The sequence below is a fragment of the Garra rufa genome, chromosome 2, assembly GCF_049309525.1.
Source record: "Garra rufa chromosome 2, GarRuf1.0, whole genome shotgun sequence".
Taxonomy (NCBI): domain Eukaryota; kingdom Metazoa; phylum Chordata; class Actinopteri; order Cypriniformes; family Cyprinidae; genus Garra; species Garra rufa.
The window spans coordinates 70,222,317-70,249,407 of NC_133362.1; the positions used below are offsets into that span (position 1 = coordinate 70,222,317).

At 43.7% G+C, this 27,091-nt stretch overlaps 11 non-coding genes across 11 annotated transcripts; 2 read left to right on the top strand and 9 right to left on the bottom strand.

Moving 5' to 3' along the window:
- The first annotated feature begins 13,640 nt into the window (after positions 1 to 13,640).
- trnat-cgu (transfer RNA threonine (anticodon CGU)) lies at positions 13,641 to 13,714 on the top strand. Its single transcript has one exon. It is a non-coding gene; the product is annotated as a tRNA-Thr (tRNA).
- A 384-nt stretch (positions 13,715 to 14,098) lies between these two features.
- On the top strand, positions 14,099 to 14,172 carry trnat-ugu (transfer RNA threonine (anticodon UGU)). Its single transcript has one exon. It is a non-coding gene; the product is annotated as a tRNA-Thr (tRNA).
- A 3,218-nt stretch (positions 14,173 to 17,390) lies between these two features.
- trnal-uag (transfer RNA leucine (anticodon UAG)) lies at positions 17,391 to 17,472 on the bottom strand. The gene has a single exon. It is a non-coding gene; the product is annotated as a tRNA-Leu (tRNA).
- Positions 17,473 to 18,524: 1,052 nt separating this feature from the next.
- Positions 18,525 to 18,606, bottom strand: trnal-aag (transfer RNA leucine (anticodon AAG)). Its single transcript has one exon. It is a non-coding gene; the product is annotated as a tRNA-Leu (tRNA).
- Positions 18,607 to 19,713: 1,107 nt separating this feature from the next.
- On the bottom strand, positions 19,714 to 19,795 carry trnal-uag (transfer RNA leucine (anticodon UAG)). Its single transcript has one exon. It is a non-coding gene; the product is annotated as a tRNA-Leu (tRNA).
- A 1,053-nt stretch (positions 19,796 to 20,848) lies between these two features.
- Positions 20,849 to 20,930, bottom strand: trnal-aag (transfer RNA leucine (anticodon AAG)). Its single transcript has one exon. It is a non-coding gene; the product is annotated as a tRNA-Leu (tRNA).
- A 1,136-nt stretch (positions 20,931 to 22,066) lies between these two features.
- trnal-aag (transfer RNA leucine (anticodon AAG)) lies at positions 22,067 to 22,148 on the bottom strand. The gene has a single exon. It is a non-coding gene; the product is annotated as a tRNA-Leu (tRNA).
- A 1,052-nt stretch (positions 22,149 to 23,200) lies between these two features.
- On the bottom strand, positions 23,201 to 23,282 carry trnal-aag (transfer RNA leucine (anticodon AAG)). Its single transcript has one exon. It is a non-coding gene; the product is annotated as a tRNA-Leu (tRNA).
- A 1,107-nt stretch (positions 23,283 to 24,389) lies between these two features.
- trnal-uag (transfer RNA leucine (anticodon UAG)) lies at positions 24,390 to 24,471 on the bottom strand. The gene has a single exon. It is a non-coding gene; the product is annotated as a tRNA-Leu (tRNA).
- A 1,052-nt stretch (positions 24,472 to 25,523) lies between these two features.
- trnal-aag (transfer RNA leucine (anticodon AAG)) lies at positions 25,524 to 25,605 on the bottom strand. Its single transcript has one exon. It is a non-coding gene; the product is annotated as a tRNA-Leu (tRNA).
- Positions 25,606 to 26,744: 1,139 nt separating this feature from the next.
- On the bottom strand, positions 26,745 to 26,826 carry trnal-uag (transfer RNA leucine (anticodon UAG)). Its single transcript has one exon. It is a non-coding gene; the product is annotated as a tRNA-Leu (tRNA).
- Between the last annotated feature and the right edge of the window lie 265 nt (positions 26,827 to 27,091).

The window sequence follows — 27,091 nt, forward strand, 5'->3', positions numbered from 1 at the left end:
TTTGTTCACTTATTCTGTTTATATGTTCCCAGATCACACTTTATTGCACCATGGCGCACAGCAACAAAGAATTAAATGAGTTTCTCAGAAAGGGGCGCGATGTTGCTGCATCCCTCGGAAAGGTTTACGACTGCACTAAAATGGATGCTGTCGTGAAGAAATGCCACACTGACCCTGCAAACATGGGCCTGGGTCAAAGTGTCAAGCAGGGGCAAATAGTTATACAAAATCTAGAAAATGAAAGTCCTAGAAATGATCTGGATCGTATTATTAAGCAATGCACAGAGGTCTTTGGACGGCCAAACCAGAATGGTTCAGAGTTGTTTAATTGGGGTTGGAGCTAAACTCTGCAGGACACCTCTACTGCACGCATTATGATAGACCTATAAAAAAACATATTTGACTGTTTTTCTTTTCTTAGAATGGCTTAACTTGAAGTGCTGTAAAAAAAAAATTGGGGAATTTTTTTTTTAGGTACTTTATGATATGTTGCCATATGGCAACAACATCCAATAGTGGATCTAACTTAGAAATTTCTAACTTAGAAGTTTCCTTATAATTAATAATTTTATTGTTTGAAATGTTGTTTGTGTTGATGGTGTTGCAATATTATAAGCTTTAACACAGAACTTAAAAATGACACCTTATATATACTTTCTAACAACTTTTATTCCAATGGCTTTTATTTATTGCATTATTTTTGCTAAATATTATTGAAAACAAAAAATAATATTTTATTATCATGTATCATAAACATTGGTATAAAAACCAAAAGCATTGCTGTTCATGAAAATTAACTTTCTTCTTTCCCTTTCCATAGAACATGGTGGTGCTCACTGATATACTGTTCCCCTATTCATATCTAATCATAAGTAGCATTGCCATTAAAATGTGATTTTATCCAAAATACAAATACCATTCATATATGACTAATCAACATTATATTACTAGTATTACTGTAGTTATTGTTAAAAATTAAAAGATCACAGCTAGCCTTGCTAGCTAGCTAACCTATTGCAATATTGCACATTCCACTGTTGCGCAGTGTTGCCATTTGGCAACACATACATTTGATCGATTTACAAAAAACTAATTTCATAAAAACTTTTTTGAGTGGTGAATATGTCATCATAACTTCCTGGAGGTGATGTCTCTGATTTTTTTGTGGATCTGACACGAGTTGATCCTTTGTTTTTTCATGTGCCTGTAAAGGCTTCCTTTTTGACTGAAACAGTTTCCACACTGTTTGCATGTGTGAGGCCTCTCTCCAGTGTGAACTAACATGTGCTTGTTAAGGGCTCCTTTTTCATTGAAAACTCTTTCCACACTGTTTGCAGTTTGAGCTCTTTTTTGTTTAGAAGTCTTTTCAGACTGTAAGGAACAAGAAGATTTTTCTCCAGATACGAAATCATGAAGATTTTTAAACTGATCTTTCTCTTCAGTTTCATTCAGTACTTCTCTCTCCTCTTTTAGCTCTGTTAGGTCTAAGGTGGAAAAAAAAGGAATAAAAGTTAACCCCAGTCTAATGGCACAAAACAATTAACATCAAAACATGTAGATATGTAATGCATGTATGCTAGATCCTATACCATGGTGTCCAAACCTGATCCTGGTCAGCCGGTACTAGGGATGCACCCAAATGAAAATTCTTGACCGAAAACCGAAAAAGAGGAAACCAAGGCCGAAACACCTTATGCAATTGCATAAATTAATATTAAAGTTTCAAAAAATAAATCAGTTATATTAATTTAAACAATTATTATCAATAAAGTATAATATAATAATAACATATACAAATATTTTACCGCCTTTGTTAAAATTTACATTTCCATTTACATTTTTATAACACATTATCCATCAGTTCACATTTACAACTCTACGTTTTTCTTTTCCAGCAGGAGGTGCTGTCAGACTGGTAAACAGCCTTTTGAAGTTTCATTAAAATTAAGAGCTTAATGTAAGTCTTTCAAAAAACAACACTTACACAATAGTAGGGGATTAAATTAATATCAGCATATGAAGTATAATCGTCTCTCATTGTCTCTGAGAGAATGCATGTCAGATGCTGAAAGCACTGTCAGCTTTCACTTTAATATATTGCGCAGTTTTCACGTTGCTTGTGTGATATCCATTGGCTCACCTCCACGGTTTAAAACATGATTATTTATAAAAAATACAGAATGTAGAAAAGGTATATCTTTAAAATGTTGTGACGTAATACCAACGTAAAGCCATTGTTTTTCACTCACTGAAAGCCACATCATGAAAGCAATGCGCCGATCTCTGCTCTCATCACTGGCTGCACACACGACTGCAGACACAACCCCTCTTGAAATTTCGGCATTACAAGTTTTGCAAATTGCTATCCATCGGTCTTTCTCAGATATAGGGCCTACTGAAATATGGCCAAACTGCAGAAGTGTTGCTTCAGACAAGCACGTGCAGGCTGCAGTTTCTGTTTGCGTCAACATGCTGTTTGTTAAACAAATTCTGAAAAGTATCTGGAAGATCTTGTTTCCTATATATAAACTTATGCATGAATAAACATGTTTGATAAATATTTACCTTGTCAAAAGGGAGAACTTTGAATTTATTGTAAAGGGGTACAGAGGGTGCATATCTATTTGAATGAGAAATAAATTTTAGATATTTCTTCTGTATGACTGTTAATTTCTTCAGGTGAGTAGTATAGGTAGCTGCCCAGACAATGTTGCAATAATTAATAAATGGGAACAAAAACTATAATATAAGGTTAAATAAGCTGAGGAGTGAATTAAAGGACAAACCTTCCTCAATATACCCAGCATTTTAGCAGACCTCTTAGATACAAAGTTGATATGGTCAGACCATTTAAGACCACTATCAATAATGACTCCTAAAAATTTAGTATGCTGAACCAATTCAATTTGAATGTTATTAATAAATATAATGTTTGTTAGTATTACAAAAAATCATAAAGTTAAATTTTTTTATATTGAGGGTAAGTTTGTTCCATTGAAACCATTCTACAATGGAAGATAGTTCTTCATTGACAGTTTTAATTAAAATGTTAAAGTCTTGATGAGAAGCTACAAGATTTGTATCATCTGCAAATAGTACAGGGAGGAGTTTGGTACATATCGTGGCCATGTCATTAATATAAATTAAAAATAGAAGAGGCCCCAATATTGATCCTTGAGGAACACCAATCATAATTTGTGACTTCATGGAGGTATAGCCTTCCAGGTATACATATTGCTCTCTGTTAGCTAAGTAGCTTCTAAACCATCTCAGGGCAGCATCCTGCACTCCATATCTGCCGAGTTTGGCAATCAAAATATTGTGACTAGCTGTATCGAATGCCTTACTCAGGTCCAGAAAGACTCCAAGAGCAATTTTTTTATTGTCAAGAGCTGAAGAAATGTAGTTCACAAGTTGAATGAGAGCATGCTCAGTAGAGTGTCGCTTCCGAAAACCATATTGATGTTTGTATAAAATATCATTGGCATCCAAATGATTAAGTAATCTAGAAAAGACAAGTTTTTCCAAGATTTTCGATATACACGGGAGAATTGATATTGGCCTATAATTGCTAAATTCCTTGGAGTCACCGGTCTTGAAAATTGGTATAGCTTTCGCAATTTTCAAATCCCGAGGGACAATTCCAGTTTTAAGAGACAATGAGAGAATAAGAGTAAGAGGTTTAATGATATAGTCAATTGTCTCTTAATATTAAAATAATATTACGAACCTCTTGTACAGTTGGTGGGTCAAAATTTTGTAGTGAAGGATACTGACCTTTGATTAAAGAACTGGGGTCTATATCAGAGCCATTAATGCTAGATGCTAGTTCAGGACCAACCGATATAAAAAAAATCATTAAAGCCATTAGCAATATCAACAGGGTTGGAGAGAACCCCCTTCTTACTGTTCATTACTACAGGGGCGGCAAATGGGGATTTGGTACGATTCAGTAAGTGATTAATCAGGTGCCATGTTGTCTTAATGTTATTAGAAGCTTGTGCAAATTTATTTGAATAATATGCTTTCTTTGCTTTTCTTACTAAAGATGTGAAGTGGTTTTTACATTTCTTATAAGTTTCAGTATTAACTGGGGAAGGGTTAAAAATAGACCTCTTATAAAGTTTTTTTTTTTTCGTGAAAGCTTTTTTAGTTCATCAGTTATCCACGGCTTCCCCTTAGAGTATTTATTTCTAGATTTTGTACACATCAACGGAAAGGATACATCTAAGGCCTTATTAAAGGACTTTAAGAATAAACTGTATGCACTGTTAACGTCTTGTGACACAAGTACCTCATCCCATATAATATTGCCAATGGCAGACTTAAAATGATCAATGCTGTTTCTAGAGAATTTACGATATTTATTTGGCCCATCCTTAGGATAGCTAGACATAGGATGGCAGGAGTGGATAAACTGGAAGACAGGAAAATGGTCAGAGACATCACACGTCAGGAGGCCTGAAGTGACCTCAAAATTATAAGAGTTAATCATAATATTATCAATGAGAGTAGCAGATGAGGAGGTGATTCTGGAAGGTTTAGTAATAAGAGGGAAAAAAATAAAAGAATAGAGTGCATTTAAAAAAATCAACTGTTTGTGTTAGATCACATTTGAGTAAATATTAAAATCACAGAGTAAAAAACATAGTTTACTTTCTTTGGTTATTAACTCAAGTGTGGATTGGAGTGCATCAATAAATGTGTTGTAGTCTGAATCTGGTGGCCTATAGATGCATCCGATCAGAATTCTCTTTCCATTAAATTGCTGATAAGATGGAATTTCAATAAATATAGACTCTGTGTTAGTGGTGTCAAATTCGGCACTAAGTTCAAAACATATAGAGAAACACCCCCTCCTCTTTTGTTTTTCTACAAGAATGAAATGATATATAATTAGGTAAGGGAAATAAATTAACTACATCATCAGTCAGCCAAGTAGGCAACATTCCCGTTCTTCCTCGTTAGATGTTCATTCACAAACACTCCCGTGCCTTTTAACTTGAACCCCTGTTTCAACAAGCCGACCTTGTCCTTTCTGTTGACAAAGCGGATTATAATTGCCGGTAAGGTAGGACTATTTTTGTTATTCGGAGGGATTGTATGACAGGCCGAGATCTGATTTCTGTGAATGGGAATATCCTTGCTATCGAAGAATTGGATAACCTGGGATTCCAGGGTCTCCGTCTCAGCAGTTGTATCATCAGCATTGTTTCCCGCAGCGACATTGGAGTAGGCACGGTGTCGTGTTTTCAATCCAGAGATAATCAGATCATCCAAACGGTAATATTGCTCTACAACATCCAGTCTCTTTTCCAATTCTTTAATCTGATCGTCTTTCTTCTTTAGTTTAACTTCATAGCCGCTCACCTGCGCTTGTAATAGATTCACCTGTTGCGTGAGCTGCAGGATCTCCATTTGTTGCGTTGCAATTTTTCCGACCTCTAGTTGGATTGAGGCCAGAGTTTTTTTTATATCTTCCATATTAACGATGATCGTAAGCTTTCTTGTTGTTGTAATGCCGAGCCAGCACTTCGATCACTTTTGCTTGGTTTCAAACAGGCGTTTTAATTGCTCTGTTTGCCTCAGCCATGCTGTGCCATGATGTGTCAGCCATCTTAAGCCTGCCAATGGAATGGAATTACCAATGGAATTAACTTCGAGTTTTAAGGACTTTGTGGAAAGGGTGGAAAAAAACGGGACAAGCGGTAAAGGAGCAAAACAAAGAAACGAGCAGTGAAGAAGAAAAAGAAAAAGTGGAGAAAATCAAAAAGGACAAAGCAGAGGGACGAACAAGAAGGCAAACAATAAAGGTAACACCCAATCTAGAGCTTGCAAGGAGAAAAGTTATGAGAAAAGGACGAGCAAAGTTTTTGAACCGATATGAGGTGTTGAGAGGTTTGGAGGAGGACTGAAAGGATGGCTTTTAATTTGTTTCTATTCTTTTTAATGGTTTTAAATTGTGTGACATTTAACGCAAGAGGACTGATGGACCTAAACAAATTTGGAAAAGTTAAAGAAGAGTGTAAAAGACAAGATATCATTGCATTACAGGAAACGAACTGGAAAGATGATACGATGAATGATTTTAAAAAGAAATGAGAAGGAAGTTTTTTTGTATAATAATGGAGATGGAAGGTTGGGGAGAGGAGTTGCAATTTTAATCAAAGAAAACAGTGGGGCAAAGTGTAAAACTGTATATAAAGATAATGAAGGTAAATGTATGGCTGTAGAAATGGAGTATGAGGAAAAGAAAGTAATTATAGTTAATGTCCATGCACCAAATGAACAAAATAAAAAGAAAGATTTTTTTATGGTTTTAAGGCAGCTTGTGAAGAACTATAGGGAAATTATTATGATGGGTGATTTTAATACAGTTTTTAGTAAGCAGGATATGGCTGAAGGAATGGTTTATAAAACTGATATGGGGAGAAAAGAATTGAAAGCGTTAATGGAAGAAAATAATATAATAGATGTGTGGAGAGAAAGAAATGAAAAGATAAAAGAATTTTCAAGAAGACAAATAGTGGGGAGATTTGTATGCCAAACGAGAGTTGACTTTGTTTTATGTACAAGAAATGTAGACAATTTTATTGAAAATATTAAGTATAAGGAGACAAGCTTTAGTGATCACAAGTTTTTAACTTTCAATTTGGATTGGAGTAACATGCAAAGAGGGACTGGAGTTTGGATTTTAAATACACAAATTTTAAAGAATGAAGACTATGTTTTTAAGGTTAAAGAAATGATAGAAAAAGAAAAGGAAAACAGAATGTATGAAGAGGATAAGAGAATATGGTGGAAGAATACAAAGTTTTTAATCAAAAAGTTTTCAATTAAATATTGTAAGTTAATACAGAAATGCAAGAGAAACAACAAAAGGGAAATGCAAGAAAGTTTAGAAATGGAATTGAACAAAGAAAATAAGGACATACAAAAGATAAAGGAAATACAGGGAGAATTGAAAGTAATAGAAAAAAAAGAATATGAGGGGGCGAAATTAAGAAGCAAGGCAAAATATGTGGTGCAGGGAGAAAAATGTACATAGTTCTTTTTTGATCTTGAAAAAAGGAGAGGGAAAGCAGAAATGATAAAAGAAATAAGAGGAAAAAATGGGGAAATTGTCAAAGGGAATGAAAGGATTTTAGAAGAAATAAAAGATTTTTATGAGGATTTGTTTAGTGCAAGAGGTGTGGAAGAGCAGGAAAAAAAGAAACTGTTGAATAAAAAAAAAGCAAAAGTAAGTGAGGAAGATAAAAAAAAGAGTGTGACCAAGAAATTAGAGAAGAAGAAATTGAAAGAGCAATAAGTCAACTGAATAAAAAGAAAAGTCCTGGAATAGATGGTTTGGGAACTGAATTTTATGTATGTTTTAAAGACGTTTTATTAGAGATTTTAAATGAGGTTTTTAAAGAAATTTTTGAAAAGGAAGAAATTAATGAAAGAACAAGAATGGGGTTAATGAAGCTTGTATACAAAAAAGAAGAAAAGGCTGATTTAAGAAACTATAGGCCCATTACTATGTGTCACGGTGGGAATAAGGGTCTGGCTCCAAAAGCAGGGTAAGTTGGTTTTAATGAAAATGAAAACAAACTAAACAAACAAAAAGGCCAACACGGCACAAACTAATAAACTTAAACACAAAATAAACAAGATCAAGAACACAATCTAAAGCCAGGAATTCAGGAACACAAAAGAACATCAAAAACACAAGACAATGCAGACATGAATGCAGAGTGAGTAGTGAAGATACTTATAGTCCTAATGGTGAACAGATGTGGGTGATTAGTGTTGATGACAAGGACAGGTGGACAATCAAGGAAGTGTAGTGTAGGACAGCGACCTCAGGTGGCTGAGGGAAACCCCACAGCCCCGATCATGACAGTACCCCCTCCCTACTGTAGGATTTTAGTTACGCAAAACAATAAGTAATGAACAAATCTCCATACTCCATGTGAAGATCAAGATTCTTTTGTCTGAACCATTTGCCGAAACGGCGCGAAAACACTGGCGTCACGGTGTCTACCCTATGGTCCGTCTGCTACGCCGCAGGGAACAGAGCGGCCATAAACTTAATCCCATCAGGGAGACAACAGTGATTTGTGTTCGGCATAAACTAGCTAATCGCTAATTCATGATTACAATCTTTTGAGCCTTGTGAAACTCCCGGAAAAGGACAATCCCCCAGAGATCGTCTCCCCCCTCGACATCCCACAAAGAACCAGTTGTCCCGCGCACTTTGGCCGAGACCATCATAAAACTGAGTCACGAATAAACAAAGAACAATGATCGATTCCAGATTGTCCATTCTGGCCCGCCGAACTCTTACTGACCTCCTTTCAAGCAGCGTGGGGTTTTTCCACTCAAAACCCAGAAATACCCCACCGCGCAAAGAATGTGCGGACAAATATGATGCAGAAGGAAAAGAAACAAAGAACTCTATTTCAACCAATCGAACTTACTATGCAAAGGGATAGGGTACTCTCCTTCCCGTATGTTCAATGTGTGCCATGTAATCGTGTACTTTACTATTGTGTGCCTTAATTAATCAAGTTATTAAGCGTGTATCCCATGTGTAACCTTATAGTTCTGTATTTAGTCTCGTTTGAAAGATCATAACAACTGCAGGTTGTCTGAGCGAATGAGAATTTCAACTTATGTGAATTTTGTGCATTACACTAAGTAACAGAATTTAATAACCAAATCGCAGAGAAATCTATATTCAAATAAAATTACATGCCAGAAGGAATTGCATCAAACATGACCCCGCCCCTGTGGCAACGCCATTGGCCTTCAGGCCCCAGGGTCGTGTCTAACAGACCCCTTAAAACCTAATGGCCTGAACCAGAACGCTAGCCTTTCGCCGCGCTCAACGCCCTTTTGTCTTTTGTGGTTTGAGTGCTTTTCATCTACACTCGCCCGCTGGACCAAGCCTGCGATTGTGCCAGCAAACTCTTACAGAACCAGATGGGCTTGAATTGTGCTCGAAGTGCCGACTTGAACTGACTGAACTGAGCGAGAAGAGCCCTGGAAACATCCTGAAAGACTCTAAACTTTCTCTGCCAAAGATCGCCTGCTCGTTCCAACTACAAGGCATTCTTGCCCTCCAGAACTCACAAGCAACTGCAAAAGACTTTCGCATCTCGATTTGAACCTTCAGAGCCTACGCGCCTCGCAACCCAGGCGCCAATCGAACTCTGAGAGCAACTCCTGTGTCCAACTCCTGTGTCCAACCCTCATCCTGAGGAATTCCCAAAGACGTCATCTGAAAGACCGACAAGCAAGCAACCAACCAGGGCATCCGCTGAGACGAGCCTCCAGCCCAGACGGAATCCCCATTCCGGCCAAGAGCAAGTAAACAAGGTCTCCCATTTCTTGTTGAAATCTGGTGCGTTTTGTTTAGGTTAGATCTCTGCTTGATGATTTTCTGAGGTTGTGATTTGAGAAGCTAGTAACGGTAACATAAGTCTTGGGTTTTCTCAAAACTCATAAAATCCCATCTCTGAAACTGTATGAGTGTGCATGTGAATGTGTGTGTGTGTTCGTGTTTTGAGTAGTTTAGCTTTGTAATCCTAGTGTAGTTTTCAATAAATCATTGTTTTCATTGAGAGAATTGTCTTGCCTTTTGTGTTCACAAAGTACTATTTTGCCTAGATCAAGCTACCTGGCTTTAGTTTCCCAAATTAATATTTAAGTTTATTTACGCTCCTGCCAATGAGCGTGAATAGACTTTGGAATTGATCAAGTGTATTGATTTGACCGATTCGGTGGACGACCGGTTAAGAAATATAAACTATTAATTCTAAATTGATTTCCCTGAAGTTAGATTCGATTCTATATCCGAATCAACATTAAATTTGAGTTAATTTCTTACACTACGGAACGGCTTCCAGACGTTCCCAAAGTCTAGAGGGAGGAGGTACGGAGGAAGGCAAGTCAGGGGGAGGGATGGCGGGCCAGGTCCGTGCATCGCAGTCACCGTCGCGCCAGAGCGCGCGGCCGTCTCCGCACCAGGGACGGGACGCGCAGCCGCCTCAGAGTCAGGGACGGGACGCACAGCCGCATCAGCGTCTAGATCAGGACGCGCAGCCGCCTCAGCGCCAGGAACCGGACGCGCAGCCGCCTCAGCATCAGGGACAGGACGCGCAGCCACCTCAGCGTCAGGGACAGGACGCGCAGCCGCCTCAGCGTCAGGGACAGGACGCGCAGCCGCCTCAGCGTCAGGGACAGGACGCGCAGCCGCCTCCGTGTCAGGGATAGGACGTGCCGCCGCCTCAGCGCCAGGAACCGGACGCGCAGCCGCCTCAGCGTCAGGGACAGGACGCGCAGCCACCTCAGCGTCAGGGACAGGACGCGCAGCCGCCTCAGCGTCAGGGACAGGACGCGCAGCCGCCTCAGCGTCAGGGACAGGACGCGCAGCCGCCTCCGTGTCAGGGATAGGACGTGCCGCCGCCTCAGCGGCAGGAATAGAGCGCACGGCCGTCCCAGCACCAGGAACAGAGAATGCCAGTTGTCGCCACCTCCTCTGCAAAGCAGGGGCGCTTCCGCGCCGTCTCGGCACTGCGGGTGTCCATCGCCGCCAGGCAGGCGTAGATGAACTCGAACCGAGCTGCCGACGCCGTCTCGAAAGACATCCCCTCAGTGTCCGGAACCGAGCAGGTGGTTGCTGCCCCCTCAAAAAAAATTCTCCCCGCTGGACCCATCATTGATGTCTGCATTCTGTCACGGTGGGAATAAGGTTCTGGGTCCAAAAGCAGGGTAAGTTGGTTTTAATGAAAATGAAAACAAACTAAACAAACAAAAAGGCCAACACGGCACAAACTAATAAACTTAAACACAAAATAAACAAGATCAAGAACACAATCTAAAGCCAGGAATTCAGGAACACAAAAGAACATCAAAAACACAAGACAATGCAGACATGAATGCAGAGTGAGTAGTGAAGATACTTATAGTCCTAATGGTGAACAGATGTGGGTGATTAGTGTTGATGACAAGGACAGGTGGACAATCAAGGAAGTGTAGTGTAGGACAGCGACCTCAGGTGGCTGAGGGAAACCCCACAGCCCCGATCATGACACTATGTTGAATACAGATCTTAAAATTTTAGCAAAGGTTTTAGCAAATAGGTTAAAAGAAGTAATGGCAAGTATAATTAATACAAATCAAGCATATGGGGTTAAAGGCAGGGATATTGCGGATATTACAATGAGTATACGAGATAAAATATGGTATATGAAAGAAAAAAAAGAAGAAGGATATGTAATCAGTTTAGATTTTGAGAAAGCTTTTGATAGGGTCGAGCACAGGTATTTATTTGACATTTTCAAGACTTTTGGTTTTGGGGAGAATTTTTTTAAATGGATTGGAATTTTATATAAAGGTGCACTAACAAAAATAAAATGTAATGTTTTTTTAACAGAATGTTTTAAAATCACAAGATCAATTAGGCAGGGTTGTCCGCTTTCAGCGCTTTTATATTCCTTAGTATCTGAACCTTTAGGACTGGCTATAAAACAAAAAGGAATTGAAGGATTAGAAATTGAAAGAAGTAAGGCTGAGGGAAAAGTATTTCAATATGCTGATGATACGACAATAATTGTAAAGGGAAAAGAGAGTGTTAAAGAAGTAATGAATGTGGTAAAAGAGTATTGTAGAGGGTCGGGAAGCAAAGTAAATGAGGACAAAACTGTGTATATGAGATTTGGTAAAGCAACGGTTTTAACGGATTGATTTAATTTCAAGGAAGTTGAGGAAATGAGGATTTTAGGAATTTTAATGGGAAAGAATGAAAGGAAAGTAAGAGATGAAATGTGGGAGCAGCTTGTAACAGATATAGAGAGGAGGTAAAATTTTGGGAGATTGAGAACACTAAATTTGAAGGGGAAGGTTTTAATATTGAAGGTTTTAATGGTTTCTAAACTCTGGTATGTTTTATATGTATCTGAAATACCTTTATGGACGGAACAGAGGTTGAAGAAATGTTTTCTTGACTTTTTATGGGAGGGAAAGCCAGCAAGAATTGCATATAATACAATATTAGGGATGGTAGAGAGGGGTGGCTAAGGACTGATGGATGTAGAACAGAGAAAAAATGCTTTAAGGGTGACAATAGTGGAAAAATACCTGCAAGAGGAGAACAAAAGTGAGTGGAAGAAAACAATGAAATACTTTTTAAACAAATGTGGTGATTTTAACATGGGGGATGGAATTTTATGGATGAAAACAAAAATTTGGATGACAGAAGGTTTACCAGAGTTTTACAGAGAAATTTTTAGTGCCTGGGGGAAGTTTTTAGCAAACATTGTGTACAATCCACACGGGAGAGAAAACATTTTAAATCAACCTCTGTTCTTAAATAACAACATTTTAAAACAAGAGAAAGAAATATTTTTTAAGAAATGGATGGGAGTGGGGATAACCAGGTTGAGAGATATTTTATATGAGTTAAAAGAGGGTTTTTTACCAACACAATACATTGAGCAAAAGAAGAATATAGTAAAAAAGAAATTACAAACAATTATGAAACCATAAAAAATGCAATACCAAAAGAGTGGATTAAAAGGATTGAGAGTATGGAAGAAGTGCAAACAGAGAACATCTATGTAAAATTGGGGGAGAAAATGTTTGATTTTAAAGAATGTACTGTAAAAATGTTGTGTTGTGGTTTTAGGGATAGTGTTTTTAAAGAACCAATTGTAAATAAGTATTGGGTGCAAAAATTCAAAGATTTAAAAGAAGATTTTATATGGAGAAACATGAGTGGAAGATGTGTGGAGACAAAATTGGAATGTTTGGAATATTTTATAAGACATAAAGTGTTTTTTACTGAGGTTATTTTAAAGAAAATAGGGATGGAACAAAACGCAATGTGTAAAGTGTGCCAGGAGAAAGAGGAGGGGATTTTACATATGTTTTTATATTGTAAAGAATTGGAGGCCTTTTTAAACAAATGTAAATGTGTAATTAGGGATTTGACTGTGGAGTGGGATGAAAATGTAATTGGCTGGAACAGAGTGGTGATGTTGGGGTGGGAAAAGAAGTGTAAAAACAAAAAGTTTATAAATCTGTGGGTAAAGTTGATGAAAAGTGCAATATGGGAAAGAAGAACTGTGGCTAAAAACGAAAAAACTGTGTTGGATGTTTGGAACATCCTTAAAAGGAAAACTGAAGTGTACATGGGAAGACTGTATGTGCATTTTAATTGTGAAAATAATTTAGATGCTTTTTATCATGTTTTTACTCCACACGTTTGTTCTGTCTTAAAAGATTTGATGTGGAAACTGCCAGAATTTGAAAGAGATTTCTGAATGTATATATAGAGAATGTGATATGAAAATGTTTTGTTTAATGGAAAACTTTTAATCTTATTGTATTTTAATGTTTGAAATTTCTAAAAAAAAAAAAAAAATGGATACCCCATTGGACTTCTAGACTGCCAGATGAGGCCATTCAAGGTTGTGGGTTTGAGTCCCACCAGAGTTGTGGCTTTTGGCTTTCTGGTAACTCTCACACTGTGCAGTGTTGCCCTCAGGCAGTAGAAATTTGTAGACATTCTATTTTAAGCGTACCAGCACCTGGCCCGCCTCTGGATGTTTTGACACTCTGAGTCACCCTCCCGACAGCCTTGCATGGGGTTTGGCGCTGTGGCTTAGTTGGTTAAAGCGCCTGTCTCGTAAACAGAAGATCCTGGATTCAAATCCCAGCGGTGCCTTGGGCTTCGTTCCAGTACAGCAAGCGCGAGCTTTTCCAAAAGCGACCTGCAAACAGGGATAGCGGGGGCAGCGAGTGGTTAAACGCCTTAAAGCTGTCCAGCGTCCGGTCAGCCAACCCCTTGCCTCTTCTCTGGGAGCCTGGATCGTCTGAGTCGGGCGAATGTGTGGCCAGGCTAGTCTAGTAAACAGGAGATCCTGCGTTTGAATCCCAGTGATGCCTTTTGTTGCACGCCACAATACAGCAGAGCTCGTGCTTTACCAAAAAACGGACGGATGAAAGGGGACACAGAGGAGCTTGAGGACAGCGGGCGGATTCTCCTGCAACATAACCCTCTCACCTGCTTTTGAAGAGTAGCATTCAGGCTAACTTTACCCATCAAGGAGGTGCCGTGGCTTAGCTGGTCAAATCCCCTGTCTTGTAAACAGGCGATCCTGGGTTCGAATCCCAGCGGTGCCTTTCCACTGGTGGCTGTCTCTGGCCTCGCTGTTGGATGGGAGACCCTGACAACATTCTATGTTTTTGAACCGTGCCTCAATTGTGCAAAGACCTGGGGCCCCATGTATCAACGCTGCGTACGCACAAAAACTTTGCGTACGCCAGATTTCACGCTCACGTTTGGATTTACTAATGATGAAATGAATGTGAGAATGTGCGTTGATCTGCGCCAACTTCATGTCTGGCGTAAGTGTATTTCTTGTGCGTGTTTGTTTTATTTCCCTTGGCGACTCCTAGAGGCAATAATGTTAAATTGCACACTAAAACGTATCGCACCAACACATGTGGAAAAACATTGCTAGTAATTTTTAATTGATAAAATGGGTTAATTGACACAATATTTTTCTACCAATTATGTGATTTAGAATATATAAAAGCATTTGCAAATGAATACAACCCTTGCAATGGCAGAGTTGGCCTTATTAGAGGACATTGTCAATGGCCGAATCCGGCATCATTACATCATGTAATTTACAAGCATCAGCAAATTCAGCAGATAGCCATAAAATCAAAATAGAAATTCCTTATTATATTTAGCTGAAAAGGATCACTCGGTTGCTTTGTGTCAAACTAAATCACATTATGTCAGCATCACACCGTGTGGTGATGCATTATATGAACCTTTATAGACATAGGCCTACTTTAAGACAACGTTGCACTTATTCAAACAAAGACGAAGACGTTCATCTGCTTCCGCTCTATGACTCTGACTGATGTGCTGAAACGTAAGTTGCCGCTGTTCTCCTCTTACCTGCAACTTTACATCGGACCATTTCTTTTTTAATTCTTTCACAGTGCGATGATCAGACCCCACTGCCTTAACCACGTCAGCTAAACTCTCCCACTCTATTTTTTCCTTTTTATTTTTTTTTACAAACTTGCAAATAACAGTTTTTCTCCGGTCTACCTCCGATAGGAGCACCTTCAATTCACATTCTGTGAAGTTTCTCTTGCTTGCTTTTTCATTTGGTTTTGCCAAAGTGGAGTCATTATCATATTTATACGGGGAGGAGGCAGGGATGGGTTTTGCGCTCGTGCATGTGCGCTCAATTTCACGTTAAATCGGATGTACAAAGAGATTATGCGTGGAATTCTTATTATTATTTACTATTTTTATTTTTGGTCTATTTATGCTTACATATGTGTATTTTTCTTATTCAAAATTTTTATTGTCTGTGCGTCTCTGAGTACTGGAAGCTAATAACACTGAAACAAATTACTTGTATGCGCAAGCATACTTCGCAAAAAAACTCTTTCTGATTCTGATTCCAAAACTCCTGTTCTACTCCTGGTGGCCCCCGTCCTGCAGAGTGGAGGTCCATCTCTAAATTTGGATGAGCATGCAGCGTCACTTCTCCAGTTGCAGCCTGAGGAGCTTTCCAAAAGACTTCCCTGGCAGCGGTGGGAATCGAACCCCCGAAGTGACTGGAGCCTTAATCCAGCGACTTAGACCGCTTGGCCACGCTACCTCGTCATGTTGTGTTCCACGGGTCTGTACAACCAGCTGAAGAAAGCAGCTAAGTTTGGATGAGCACGCAGCATCACTTCTCCAGTTGCAGCCTGAGGAGCTTTCCAAAAGACTTCCCTGGCAGCAGTGGGATTCGAACCCAAGCCCCCAAAGAGACTGGAGCCTTAATCCAGCACCTTAGACTGCTCGGCCACGCTATCTCGTCATGTTGTGCTCCACGGGTCTTTACGACAGGTCAAACGGCCTCCCTAATAATGACTCTGCGGAACGGCTGCAGACTAATGCTGTTTGTGTAAAACAAGCCCGCTCCCAAGCGGGTTAGAGGGCCTCCCTGCCTTGGTTAAAATGGCTGCTGGCAGCGATGGGATTTGAACCCACGCCCCCGAGGAGACTAGAGACTAAATCAAATGCCTTAGACCACTCAGCCACGCAACTCTGGAACATGCACCTTCCTAGGCCCGTTTCAGCCCTTTTCCCCCACCCAAAAGATAGAGAGAACGTCGACCTCTGGACCTTCTTTGCACTCCTCTGGAGTGCGGGCAAAGAACTTTTTTTTTTGCGTAGGCACAATAGTCTTGGCAGGAGTGGGATTCAAACCCACGCTACCCTGGGACATTCACCTTCGTGGGCCCATTTTTTTTTTCTTGTCGCGCTTCGCCGCAAGCTGATGCCTTGTAATTTGCCGCCATAAAGGCATCTTTTATACAGGGGTATGCAGTCCTACTCCTGGGGCCTCATTTATAAAACTTTCTTACGCACTGATTTGATCTTAGAGTGTTCGTACGATCAAATCCACGTCAAAGTACAGATTTATAAAAACCGTCTTTGACGTGGAAAAGTACTTATCTCCACGTCAGATTCCAGCTTGGCGTACGACCGTTTCCTTGTGGTAATGCCTGGTATTGCAGATAGTTCAGCCTCACTATAATTTGATTTCTTGCGCTCCTTTTTACTTGCCATTGTCACAGAGTTTTTGCTTTAGGAATGAGCTCATTTTATATGTTAATTAATTAAGCAGGGGCGTTTCGACGGCGGAACATTCAGCTGCACACAATTCCACGATCATTTGTGATTTATAACCGAATTTTGGCGTACGCATGGATTTCGTGTGTACGTTCGTTTCTCTGAATCGCTCTTACGATCAAATCAGAAAAGTTCTTAGATAAAATCAAGGATGGTTTCTACGCAAGTCTTTATAAATGAGGCCCCTGGTGGCCCCCTTCCTGTGGAGTGGAGGTCAGCATCAAGCAGCTCCTGATTGGTTAACGCGGCGTGAATTGACACAGAAGTTCAGATTTTTCACCTCGGGTAGCAGACGCGAATTCTTGTCAGACGCGTGATTCACAAAAAAGCACAATTCGCGCTTAACGCACCTAACGCGAACTAGACGCGTGGATGAAGCGAATTCGCGTCTACCGCGCCGCGCCTCATTCGCGCCGCAAGAACTCCAGGCGCGTGTTAACGCGTTTTACCATTGACTTAACATTGAAATCACTCGGACCAGACGCATATTCCCGTTTGGTGTGAATGTAGCATTAGACCGCGCGGCCATGCTACCTCGTCGGGTTGCGCTCCAAGGGTCTCTTCCACAGGTGGAACGGCCTCCCTAAAACTTACTCTGCAGAACTGCTGCAGTCTAATCCTGTTTGCGTGAAATAATCCCGATGCCAAGCGGGTTAGAGGACCTCCCTGCCTTGGTTAAAATGGCTGCTGGCAGCGATGGGATTCGAACCCACGCCCCCGAAGAGACTGGAGCCTAAATCCAGCGCCTTAGACCACTCGGCCACGCTACCCTGGGATTTGCGCTTTTGTGGGCCGTTTTCTGCCCTCTTCCCCCACCCCAAAGATAGAGAGAACGTCGGCCGCCGGACCTTCTTTGCAAAGCCTCTGGAATGCGGGCAAAGAACTTTTTTTTTTTTTTTGGGTATGCACAATAGCCTTCCAAAACTCTGTCTTGGCAGCAGTGGGATTCAAACCCACACCCCCGAAGAGACTGTAGCCTTAATCCAGCGCCTTATGCTACGTTCACACCAAACGCGAATACGCGTCTAAATTCGCGCCTGCCGCTTCTATTTATACGCGTGACCACTTTGTGTTCATTCACCCGTCAAGAGCGAAATGGACGTGCATAAAAACAAAAGTTTGAAGCGAAATTTACGCACGTCAGGTGCGTCAGAGGCGAAAGTTTCAAAAAGTTTCAAACCCCGTTGGTAGCCATCTTTTTACAAGATGTCTGTTGTTGATCGCTCATTTATCGAGAGTGTCACTGCTCTGTATTTGCTCTGGAGAGCAGAACAGCGGTGTAGGGATCATCGTCGCTGTATTTGGGTTGCGCTTCGCCACAAGCTGATGCCTTGTAATTCGCCGCCGTAAAGGCATCCTTAATACAGGGTATGCAGTCCTACTTCTGGTGGCCCCCTTCCTGTGGAGTGGAGGTCCATCTATGATCAAGCACACCTGAATCCGCTAATCAAGGCTTTTGGGGCTTATGTGAAAACGATAGCCAGCTGTGTTGCATTTAAAATCAAAATGATCAGGCAGCTGTTATTTCACCCAAAACTTTCCATGAGTGACATTGGCTGTCTCCATTCTTGTAGACTACTCATTGTTTTTCATTAATATAATTTTCAAATTCGTTGAATTGTTTGTTTGTTTTTTATTGCACCTCTCCTATGATTGTAAATTATTGGTGTGCCTCTGTTGGAATGGAGCAGAGGCTGGGACAAGTTTCCAGCACTGACTTTGCTAAATGGCAAAGAATGCGAAAGCGGCTAAGTTTGGATGAGCATGCAGGGTCACTTCTCCAGTCGCTTCGCAGCCTCAGGAGCTTTCCAAAAGATTTCCCTGGCAGCGGTGGGATTCGAACCCACGCCCCCGAAGAGACTGGAGCCTTAATCCAGCGCCTTAGACCGCTCGGCCACGCTACCTTGTCATGGTGTGTTCCACGGGTCTTTACGACAGGTCAAACGACCTCCCTAATACTGACTCTGCGGAACGGCTGCAGTCTATTCCTGTTTGCGTAAAACAAGCCCGCTCCCAAGCGGGTTAGAGGGCCTCCCTGCCTTGGTTAAAATGGCTGCTGGCAGCAATGGGATTTGAACCAACGCCCCCGAGGAGTCTGGAGCCTAACTCAAACGCCTTAAACCACTCGGCCACGCTACCCTGGAATGTGCTACCCTGGAATGTTCACCTTCGTGGGCCCTTTTTTCCCCACCCCAAAGACAGAGAAAACGTCGGCCGCCGGACCTTCTTTGCAAAGCCTCTGGAGTGCGGGCAAAAAACGTTTTTTTTTTTTTTGTGTGTAGGCACAATAGCCTTCCGAAACTCTGTCTTGGCAGTAGTGGGACTCAAACTCACACCCCCGAAGATACTGGAGCCTTAATCCAGAGCCTTAGACCACTCGGCCACGCTACCCTGGCACATTCACCCTCGTGGTCCCTTTTTTTTCTTGTCTCGCTTCGCTGCAAGCTGATGCCTTGTAATTTCGCCGCCGTAAAGGCATCCTTTATACAGGGGTATGCAGTCCTACTCCTGGTGGCCCCCTTCCTGTAGAGTGGAGGTCAGCATCAAGCAGCTCCTGATTGGTTAACGCGGCGTGAATTGACACAGAAGTTCAGATTTTTCACCTCGGGTAGCAGACGTGAATTCTTGTCAGACGCGTGATTCACAAAAAAGCACAATTCGCGCTTAACGCACCTAACGCGAACTAGACGCGCGGATGAGGCGAATTCGCGTCTACCGCGCCGCGCCTCATTCGCGCCGCAAGAACTCCAGGCGCGTGTTAACGCGTTTTACCATTGACTTAACATTGAAATCACTCGGACCAGACGCATATTCCCGTTTGGTGTGAATGTAGCATTAGACCGCGCGGCCATGCTACCTCGTCGGGTTGCGCTCCAAGGGTCTCTTCCACAGGTGGAACGGCCTCCCTAATACTTACTCTGCAGAACTGCTGCAGTCTAATCCTGTTTGCGTGAAATAATCCCGATGCCAAGCGGGTTAGAGGACCTCCCTGCCTTGGTTAAAATGGCTGCTGGCAGCGATGGGATTCGAACCCACGCCCCCGAAGAGACTGGAGCCTAAATCCAGCGCCTTAGACCACTCGGCAACGCTACCCTGGGATTTGCGCTTTTGTGGGCCGTTTTCTGCCCTCTTCCCCCACCCCAAAGATAGAGAGAACGTCGGCCGCCGGACCTTCTTTGCAAAGCCTCTGGAATGCGGGCAAAGAACTTTTTTTTTTTTTTTTGGGTATGCACAATAGCCTTCCAAAACTCTGTCTTGGCAGCAGTGGGATTCAAACCCACACCCCCGAAGAGACTGTAGCCTTAATCCAGCGCCTTATGCTACGTTCACACCAAACGCGAATACGCGTCTAAATTCGCGCCTGCCGCTTCTATTTATACGCGTGACCACTTTGTGTTCATTCACCCGTCAAGAGCGAAATGGACGTGCATAAAAACAAAAGTTTGAAGCGAAATTTACGCACGTCAGGTGCGTCAGAGGCGAAAGTTTCAAAAAGTTTCAAACCCCGTTGGTAGCCATCTTTTTACAAGATGTCTGTTGTTGATCGCTCATTTATCGAGAGTGTCACTGCTCTGTATTTGCTCTGGAGAGCAGAACAGCGGTGTAGGGATCATCGTCGCTGTATTTGGGTTGCGCTTCGCCACAAGCTGATGCCTTGTAATTCGCCGCCGTAAAGGCATCCTTAATACAGGGTATGCAGTCCTACTTCTGGTGGCCCCCTTCCTGTGGAGTGGAGGTCCATCTATGATCAAGCACACCTGAATCCGCTAATCAAGGCTTTTGGGGCTTATGTGAAAACGATAGCCAGCTGTGTTGCATTTAAAATCAAAATGATCAGGCAGCTGTTATTTCACCCAAAACTTTCCATGAGTGACATTGGCTGTCTCCATTCTTGTAGACTACTCATTGTTTTTCATTAATATAATTTTCAAATTCGTTGAATTGTTTGTTTGTTTTTTATTGCACCTCTCCTATGATTGTAAATTATTGGTGTGCCTCTGTTGGAATGGAGCAGAGGCTGGGACAAGTTTCCAGCACTGACTTTGCTAAATGGCAAAGAATGCGAAAGCGGCTAAGTTTGGATGAGCATGCAGGGTCACTTCTCCAGTCGCTTCGCAGCCTCAGGAGCTTTCCAAAAGATTTCCCTGGCAGCGGTGGGATTCGAACCCACGCCCCCGAAGAGACTGGAGCCTTAATCCAGCGCCTTAGACCGCTCGGCCACGCTACCTTGTCATGGTGTGTTCCACGGGTCTTTACGACAGGTCAAACGACCTCCCTAATACTGACTCTGCGGAACGGCTGCAGTCTATTCCTGTTTGCGTAAAACAAGCCCGCTCCCAAGCGGGTTAGAGGGCCTCCCTGCCTTGGTTAAAATGGCTGCTGGCAGCAATGGGATTTGAACCAACGCCCCCGAGGAGTCTGGAGCCTAACTCAAACGCCTTAAACCACTCGGCCACGCTACCCTGGAATGTGCTACCCTGGAATGTTCACCTTCGTGGGCCCTTTTTTCCCCACCCCAAAGACAGAGAAAACGTCGGCCGCCGGACCTTCTTTGCAAAGCCTCTGGAGTGCGGGCAAAAAACGTTTTTTTTTTTTTTGTGTGTAGGCACAATAGCCTTCCGAAACTCTGTCTTGGCAGTAGTGGGACTCAAACTCACACCCCCGAAGATACTGGAGCCTTAATCCAGAGCCTTAGACCACTCGGCCACACTACCCTGGCACATTCACCCTCGTGGTCCCTTTTTTTTTCTTGTCGCGCTTCGCTGCAAGCTGATGCCTTGTAATTCGCCGCCGTAAAGGCATCCTTTATACAGGGGTATGCAGTCCTACTCCTGGTGGCCCCCTTCCTGTAGAGTGGAGGTCAGCATCAAGCAGCTCCTGATTGGTTAACGCGGCGTGAATTGACACAGAAGTTCCGATTTTTCACCTCGGGTAGCAGACGCGAATTTTTGTCAGACGCGTGATTCACAAAAAAGCACAATTCGCGCTTAACGCACCTAACGCGCCAGACGCTCAATTCGCGCCATTCGCGCGAACTAGACGCGCGGATGAGGCGAATTCGCGTCTAACGCGCCGCGCCTCATTCGCGCCGCAAGAACTCCAGGCGCGTGTTAACGCGTTTTACCATTGACTTAACATTGAAATCACTCGGACCAGACGCATATTCCCGTTTGGTGTGAATGTAGCATTAGACCGCGCGGCCATGCTACCTCGTCGGGTTGCGCTCCAAGGGTCTCTTCCACAGGTGGAACGGCCTCCCTAATACTTACTCTGCAGAACTGCTGCAGTCTAATCCTGTTTGCGTGAAATAATCCCGATGCCAAGCGGGTTAGAGGACCTCCCTGCCTTGGTTAAAATGGCTGCTGGCAGCGATGGGATTCGAACCCACGCCCCCGAAGAGACTGGAGCCTTAATCCAGCGCCTTAGACCACTCGGCAACGCTACCCTGGGATTTGCGCTTTTGTGGGCCGTTTTCTGCCCTCTTCCCCCACCCCAAAGATAGAGAGAACGTCGGCCGCCGGACCTTCTTTGCAAAGCCTCTGGAATGCGGGCAAAGAACTTTTTTTTTTTTTTTGGGTATGCACAATAGCCTTCCAAAACTCTGTCTTGGCAGCAGTGGGATTCAAACCCACACCCCCGAAGAGACTGTAGCCTTAATCCAGCGCCTTATGCTACGTTCACACCAAACGCGAATACGCGTCTAAATTCGCGCCTGCCGCTTCTATTTATACGCGTGACCACTTTGTGTTCATTCACCCGTCAAGAGCGAAATGGACGCGCATAAAAACAAAAGTTTGAAGCGAAATTTACGCACGTCAGGTGCGTCAGAGGCGAAAGTTTCAAAAAGTTTCAAACCCCGTTGGTAGCCATCTTTTTACAAGATGTCTGTTGTTGATCGCTCATTTATCGAGAGTGTCACTGCTCTGTATTTGCTCTGGAGAGCAGAACAGCGGTGTAGGGATCATCGTCGCTGTATTTGGGTTGCGCTTCGCCACAAGCTGATGCCTTGTAATTCGCCGCCGTAAAGGCATCCTTAATACAGGGTATGCAGTCCTACTTCTGGTGGCCCCCTTCCTGTGGAGTGGAGGTCCATCTATGATCAAGCACACCTGAATCCGCTAATCAAGGCTTTTGGGGCTTATGTGAAAACGATAGCCAGCTGTGTTGCATTTAAAATCAAAATGATCAGGCAGCTGTTATTTCACCCAAAACTTTCCATGAGTGACATTGGCTGTCTCCATTCTTGTAGACTACTCATTGTTTTTCATTAATATAATTTTCAAATTCGTTGAATTGTTTGTTTGTTTTTTATTGCACCTCTCCTATGATTGTAAATTATTGGTGTGCCTCTGTTGGAATGGAGCAGAGGCTGGGACAAGCTTCCAGCACTGACTTTGCTAAATGGCAAAGAATGCGAAAGCGGCTAAGTTTGGATGAGCATGCAGCGTCACTTCTCCAGTCGCTTCGCAGCCTCAGGAGCTTTCCAAAAGATTTCCCTGGCAGCGGTGGGATTCGAACCCACGCCCCCGAAGAGACTGGAGCCTTAATCCAGCGCCTTAGACCGCTCGGCCACGCTACCTTGTCATGGTGTGTTCCACGGGTCTTTACGACAGGTCAAACGACCTCCCTAATACTGACTCTGCGGAACGGCTGCAGTCTATTCCTGTTTGCGTAAAACAAGCCCGCTCCCAAGCGGGTTAGAGGGCCTCCCTGCCTTGGTTAAAATGGCTGCTGGCAGCAATGGGATTTGAACCAACGCCCCCGAGGAGTCTGGAGCCTAACTCAAACGCCTTAAACCACTCGGCCACGCTACCCTGGAATGTGCTACCCTGGAATGTTCACCTTCGTGGGCCCTTTTTTCCCCACCCCAAAGACAGAGAAAACGTCGGCCGCCGGACCTTCTTTGCAAAGCCTCTGGAGTGCGGGCAAAAAACGTTTTTTTTTTTTTTTTGTGTAGGCACAATAGCCTTCCAAAACTCTGTCTTGGCAGTAGTGGGACTCAAACTCACACCCCCGAAGATACTGGAGCCTTAATCCAGAGCCTTAGACCACTCGGCCACGCTACCCTGGCACATTCACCCTCGTGGTCCCTTTTTTTTCTTGTCTCGCTTCGCTGCAAGCTGATGCCTTGTAATTTCGCCGCCGTAAAGGCATCCTTTATACAGGGGTATGCAGTCCTACTCCTGGTGGCCCCCTTCCTGTAGAGTGGAGGTCAGCATCAAGCAGCTCCTGATTGGTTAACGCGGCGTGAATTGACACAGAAGTTCAGATTTTTCACCTCGGGTAGCAGACGTGAATTCTTGTCAGACGCGTGATTCACAAAAAAGCACAATTCGCGCTTAACGCACCTAACGCGAACTAGACGCGCGGATGAGGCGAATTCGCGTCTACCGCGCCGCGCCTCATTCGCGCCGCAAGAACTCCAGGCGCGTGTTAACGCGTTTTACCATTGACTTAACATTGAAATCACTCGGACCAGACGCATATTCCCGTTTGGTGTGAATGTAGCATTAGACCGCGCGGCCATGCTACCTCGTCGGGTTGCGCTCCAAGGGTCTCTTCCACAGGTGGAACGGCCTCCCTAATACTTACTCTGCAGAACTGCTGCAGTCTAATCCTGTTTGCGTGAAATAATCCCGATGCCAAGCGGGTTAGAGGACCTCCCTGCCTTGGTTAAAATGGCTGCTGGCAGCGATGGGATTCGAACCCACGCCCCCGAAGAGACTGGAGCCTAAATCCAGCGCCTTAGACCACTCGGCAACGCTACCCTGGGATTTGCGCTTTTGTGGGCCGTTTTCTGCCCTCTTCCCCCACCCCAAAGATAGAGAGAACGTCGGCCGCCGGACCTTCTTTGCAAAGCCTCTGGAATGCGGGCAAAGAACTTTTTTTTTTTTTTTGGGTATGCACAATAGCCTTCCAAAACTCTGTCTTGGCAGCAGTGGGATTCAAACCCACACCCCCGAAGAGACTGTAGCCTTAATCCAGCGCCTTATGCTACGTTCACACCAAACGCGAATACGCGTCTAAATTCGCGCCTGCCACTTCTATTTATACGCGTGACCACTTTGTGTTCATTCACCCGTCAAGAGCGAAATGGACGCGCATAAAAACAAAAGTTTGAAGCGAAATTTACGCACGTCAGGTGCGTCAGAGGCGAAAGTTTCAAAAAGTTTCAAACCCCGTTGGTAGCCATCTTTTTACAAGATGTCTGTTGTTGATCGCTCATTTATCGAGAGTGTCACTGCTCTGTATTTGCTCTGGAGAGCAGAACAGCGGTGTAGGGATCATCGTCGCTGCATTTGGGTTGCGCTTCGCCACAAGCTGATGCCTTGTAATTCGCCGCCGTAAAGGCATCCTTAATACAGGGTATGCAGTCCTACTTCTGGTGGCCCCCTTCCTGTGGAGTGGAGGTCCATCTATGATCAAGCACACCTGAATCCGCTAATCAAGGCTTTTGGGGCTTATGTGAAAACGATAGCCAGCTGTGTTGCATTTAAAATCAAAATGATCAGGCAGCTGTTATTTCACCCAAAACTTTCCATGAGTGACATTGGCTGTCTCCATTCTTGTAGACTACTCATTGTTTTTCATTAATATAATTTTCAAATTCGTTGAATTGTTTGTTTGTTTTTTATTGCACCTCTCCTATGATTGTAAATTATTGGTGTGCCTCTGTTGGAATGGAGCAGAGGCTGGGACAAGCTTCCAGCACTGACTTTGCTAAATGGCAAAGAATGCGAAAGCGGCTAAGTTTGGATGAGCATGCAGCGTCACTTCTCCAGTCGCTTCGCAGCCTCAGGAGCTTTCCAAAAGATTTCCCTGGCAGCGGTGGGATTCGAACCCACGCCCCCGAAGAGACTGGAGCCTTAATCCAGCGCCTTAGACCGCTCGGCCACGCTACCTTGTCATGGTGTGTTCCACGGGTCTTTACGACAGGTCAAACGACCTCCCTAATACTGACTCTGCGGAACGGCTGCAGTCTATTCCTGTTTGCGTAAAACAAGCCCGCTCCCAAGCGGGTTAGAGGGCCTCCCTGCCTTGGTTAAAATGGCTGCTGGCAGCAATGGGATTTGAACCAACGCCCCCGAGGAGTCTGGAGCCTAACTCAAACGCCTTAAACCACTCGGCCACGCTACCCTGGAATGTGCTACCCTGGAATGTTCACCTTCGTGGGCCCTTTTTTCCCCACCCCAAAGACAGAGAAAACGTCGGCCGCCGGACCTTCTTTGCAAAGCCTCTGGAGTGCGGGCAAAAAACGTTTTTTTTTTTTTTTTTTTGTGTAGGCACAATAGCCTTCCGAAACTCTGTCTTGGCAGTAGTGGGACTCAAACTCACACCCCCGAAGATACTGGAGCCTTAATCCAGAGCCTTAGACCACTCGGCCACACTACCCTGGCACATTCACCCTCGTGGTCCCTTTTTTTTTCTTGTCGCGCTTCGCTGCAAGCTGATGCCTTGTAATTCGCCGCCGTAAAGGCATCCTTTATACAGGGGTATGCAGTCCTACTCCTGGTGGCCCCCTTCCTGTAGAGTGGAGGTCAGCATCAAGCAGCTCCTGATTGGTTAACGCGGCGTGAATTGACACAGAAGTTCCGATTTTTCACCTCGGGTAGCAGACGCGAATTTTTGTCAGACGCGTGATTCACAAAAAAGCACAATTCGCGCTTAACGCACCTAACGCGCCAGACGCTCAATTCGCGCCATTCGCGCGAACTAGACGCGCGGATGAGGCGAATTCGCGTCTACCGCGCCGCGCCTCATTCGCGCCGCAAGAACTCCAGGCGCGTGTTAACGCGTTTTACCATTGACTTAACATTGAAATCACTCGGACCAGACGCATATTCCCGTTTGGTGTGAATGTAGCATTAGACCGCGCGGCCATGCTACCTCGTCGGGTTGCGCTCCAAGGGTCTCTTCCACAGGTGGAACGGCCTCCCTAATACTTACTCTGCAGAACTGCTGCAGTCTAATCCTGTTTGCGTGAAATAATCCCGATGCCAAGCGGGTTAGAGGACCTCCCTGCCTTGGTTAAAATGGCTGCTGGCAGCGATGGGATTCGAACCCACGCCCCCGAAGAGACTGGAGCCTAAATCCAGCGCCTTAGACCACTCGGCAACGCTACCCTGGGGTTTGCGCTTTTGTGGGCCGTTTTCTGCCCTCTTCCCCCACCCCAAAGATAGAGAGAACGTCGGCCGCCGGACCTTCTTTGCAAAGCCTCTGGAATGCGGGCAAAGAACTTTTTTTTTTTTTTTTGGGTATGCACAATAGCCTTCCAAAACTCTGTCTTGGCAGCAGTGGGATTCAAACCCACACCCCCGAAGAGACTGTAGCCTTAATCCAGCGCCTTATGCTACGTTCACACCAAACGCGAATACGCGTCTAAATTCG